The 4,072-nt window shown below is 36.8% G+C and overlaps 1 pseudogene; it reads right to left on the bottom strand.

Annotated features, from left to right (window-relative positions):
- Nucleotides 1–1,845: 1,845 nt before the first annotated feature.
- On the bottom strand, nt 1,846–2,833 carry LOC125202296 (receptor-like protein 44 pseudogene; annotated as a pseudogene).
- Nucleotides 2,834–4,072: the final 1,239 nt, after the last annotated feature.

Below are 4,072 nucleotides of genomic sequence, written 5' to 3'. Positions count from 1 at the left end.
TGGCGTCACTCTTTCTCTTGAATGCTTCCGCTAAACCATAACTATTTTTTCTCAATTATGTTTTGAATTCCTTTTACACGTGGATTAATAATAATGATAACTGTTGACTCAGGATTTAAATGTTAAGCATTTGCTCTGATTTTCCCTCACTATTTGAATATTAGTATTTGGTAAAACTTTTCTATTGAAACCCTAGAATAATTTTCTTTTCTTAAAGTACCATTAGTCGCGACCACCCGCAATTATTAACCCTAGAAAGGGCGGTCGTGATAGTCATGGTTGTGAATCAATGCATTTGCATGATTATGATGAAGACGAAGAGGAGGAGGAGTCACATTTGTGTATAACGGATTCTTCTACCGACGATGGTAGCGATCCAGAAGATCATCATCATCATGATAATCATGTGGAGAAATCACCGTCTAATTATTCAGGCAATGTTTACTACATGAAGAAGTCAGCTCCGCCGCCTCTACCTACGAAAACTCTGGTTCCACCACAACCGCACCGTGGCTTGTCAGATTCATACTGGAATTCGGCATCTGGTTATGTAGGCGATGGTGCGTATTTTACCATCTCTCCGGCGAAAAAGACTCCACTTCCGCTGTCACCAAATTCGTCTGCAATGGAGTTTCTAAACCGATTTGATGCCTTTGATGTGTTTGATGGTGAATATGTAGGCTTAATTTCGACTGGAGATCATGAAAATACTTTGAATTCAACTAGCCCTAATTCGAGCAAAGTGAGGGAGAAAGGGGGCATTTCTAAATTAGGGTGACAAATCATGCAGATTGGGTCGTTATCAGGTTGACCCAACCCAATAAGGCCTAATAAGAACCCGACTTGTTAAGGAAACTGTCAATCCAAACATAAACCTGACCGCTATCCTCAAATCCTAAGCAATACAAGCCCAATAACGACACGATATAATATAGGTTGACATGACATGATAACGCCCCAATCCAAATATTATGTATTAAAACCTAATATTTCACAAATAAACCTAATTCTTAAACTTGATTTACATGATTAAAATTCATTTCCACGATCTAAACCTTATTTACAAGAAATTAAATAATTGTCGGCCCTAGTATATATAACCACTGACTTTTTCATCAACCTTTGTTAAGTGACAGAGCATTTAGTGACATGGCATAAAATGACATTATTTAATAATATGACATTCTGAAGTGGTATTATAGAATTAAAAAATCGTTAGAATAATCAAACCAAATACACTTTTCTTTAAAAAAAAACCTTAAATATGAAAATGATGGAACAAAACAATGTCGTTTTATAGGGGTGTAGAGCTGACATTGTTTTAAATAAATGATGTTTATGTTCGCGTAGGAAAATAAGAGCGTCCACATCACCGCATAATTGTACAATTGCGAAGGTGTTATAACTTATGATTTAATTAGCTAACTTTATAAGTTGTGTGATAAACCGGAAGTCAACTAAAAATTGTGATTTAATTGAAATTTTTTCATATTTTTTATACCCACGGATCAAAGTCAAACATTTGTTCATATACAAAATGAATAGTAGTATTTCATAATGACCAAACCTTTCAATTTGTTAAAATTTAAATTTTATTTAATGTGTGCGTGTTAATCATGATGAAATAATGTACTGACATTGTCCCATATTACTTGATATATTTTTTTTTACACGAGATTTAAGAAAATTTTAGTTAGTATATAGCTAGATAAAATAATATAGGACAGAGAATAAAGTAGAAAAGAAAAGAAAGAATAAAATAGAAAAATAAGAAAGGAAGTGAGATTTGAAGTTTTGATTCTAGTTATAAAAGATAAAGATAAATAATTTAAAATAATCCAAAATATAATATAATTCAAATAACTCAAGATGCAGAGAGTACTACCAATTACATGCATACTCATTTCAAAATTAAAAATAACCCCAATCATGAAAGAGAAAGAGATGTTCATATATATCTAAATTTAAAATAATAAAAATAATAATTATAGTAACCGATAAGATAAAGAAAGCATAAATTAAAAGTAAAACTAATAATGCGGCATGAGCTGAGTAATTTTGCCCTCATGATTCTCGGATCTCTGCTCAATAACTCTCAACCAAACACAAACCACAATAAAGCTAAGCAGCAAGCTCACCAGCCCGCTTCCGAGCCCGATTCCGACGATCGCCAAGCCCGGAAACCCGGACTTCTTTGGCGGTGGCAAGGGATAGCCGTAAAGGCCCTTGTTCCCAACAAAAGAGCTCGCATTGAAACGGGCCAGGCTCCCAGTCCGGTTCCCCAGCGAAGAAGGAATCGGACCGGATAGCCGGTTACTCGAGATGTCAAAAGCCGAGAGCCGGACCAGCAGGCCTAGCTGGGCCGGGATTGGGCCGGAGAAGGCGTTGAAGGAGAGGTTGAGCGCCGCGAGATTGAGGAGGCTCCCGAGGTCGGACGGGATGGTGCCGGAGAGGGCGTTGGAGGAGAGGTCGAGGGATTGGAGGGCGGTGCAGTTGGAGAGGTGAGGGGGGATGGAGCCTCGTAAAGAGAGGTTGGAGAGGGAGAGGGTGGAGATGCGACCGTTGTTGCAGGTGGCGCCGCGGAGGAAGGAGGTGGAGCCGTCGCAGGGGGATGTGAAGGTGGTGGCGCTCCAGTTGTGGAGGCTTTTTAGGGGGTCGGAGAGGGATTGGCTTAGATGGGTGAGGCAGCGCTCGTCGTCGGGATCGGAGGAGAAGAGAGGGAGGAGGAGGAGGAGCGCTGCGGCGGCGAACAGGTGGGCCCGGCTGCCCATGCTGCGTAGGCCGTAGTGACTCTTAAAAAAATGCAAAAATAGTTTGAGCAATAATTTATAAATATTTAAGAATATTTCAAAAATAGAAACTTGCACATGATATTAATACAATATTCAGAGACGTACTCCCTTCGTTCCATGTTAATAGAGTCATTTTACTATTTTGGAAAGTTTAAAGTTAATTAAGTTATTTCTATTTTTAGCAGAAAGTAATCATCTCTTTTACTTTATTTTATCTCCGTCTCCCTTACTTTATTTCTTCATCTCTCTTACTTTATTCTTTCTTACTTTTTCCACTATCTACTTAACACTCTATTCTTAAACTCGGTGCCGAAAAGAAGCGCCTCTATTAACAAGGAACGGAGGGAGTACTCTTTTTGTGCTCTAATATATGTCTCATTTTAATCTAATAGAGTTCTAAGAAATGTAATATTTCCTCCATCCCTAAAAATTATGAAATATTTCGTTTTAGTCTGTTTCTATAAATTTTCTAATTTTTGAAAAAAAAATTTCCTCTAATGAGGTGAGACTCATTCTCTACTAACAATACTTTTTTTTTACAACAAGTGTTTCGAACCTTCCTTCAGCGGAATCGGATTAATCCTGCTCGACCGGGCTTGCGGATTAAGGTCGAATGTCTCCCAAGGTGGGGTTTGAACTCGTGACCTCCGGATCACCACAAACCACTAACAATACTTTATGTCCATCTCCCTCTTACTTTGCCAATTATGAATTAAAATCCGTACCGAACTAAATGTATGAACGTTTCAGGGACGGACGGAGTAGAAAATAAGTTGAAAAAGTTATTAAAATATGAGTCATACTTTTAAACTAATAAAATTTGAGTAAAATGAGTTAGTGAAATATGAAATATAATATTAAAGTGGTTAAAACGAAATGGAACAATTAATACAGAACACATAAAATGAAAAATTGGCACACATAACGTGGGACAAGGGAATAATTCCTTGTTAAATTTGAAAATACAAGAATTTTCTGACATATCTTTATTTTTAAATAGAGGAATTGCCATTATTTTACTGTTGAGGCAATAATATCCTCCCTCCGTGATTAAATGTCTCATATTTGACAGATACGAGTCTTAAGAAATTGTTTGATTTTATATATAAAAGTGGGTAAAAAAGTAAGTGGAACGTGGATCTACTTTTATATATTGGTTTTATAATAAAATGGAGTAGAATGAAATAGTGGAATATATGGTCCACCTACCCAGTATAGTAAAAATGGAAAGAAACATTTATTGGAGGACGAACGAAAAAGAAAAAAATGAAACATTTAAT

The sequence above is a fragment of the Salvia hispanica genome, chromosome 2 (genome assembly GCF_029641045.1).
Source record: "Salvia hispanica isolate PSC_SH4W2 chromosome 2, Shi_PSC_v1, whole genome shotgun sequence".
NCBI classification, from domain to species: Eukaryota; Viridiplantae; Streptophyta; class Magnoliopsida; order Lamiales; family Lamiaceae; genus Salvia; species Salvia hispanica.
The sequence above is the reverse complement of the archived record's forward strand: the minus strand, read 5'-3'. Positions and strand labels throughout refer to the sequence as shown.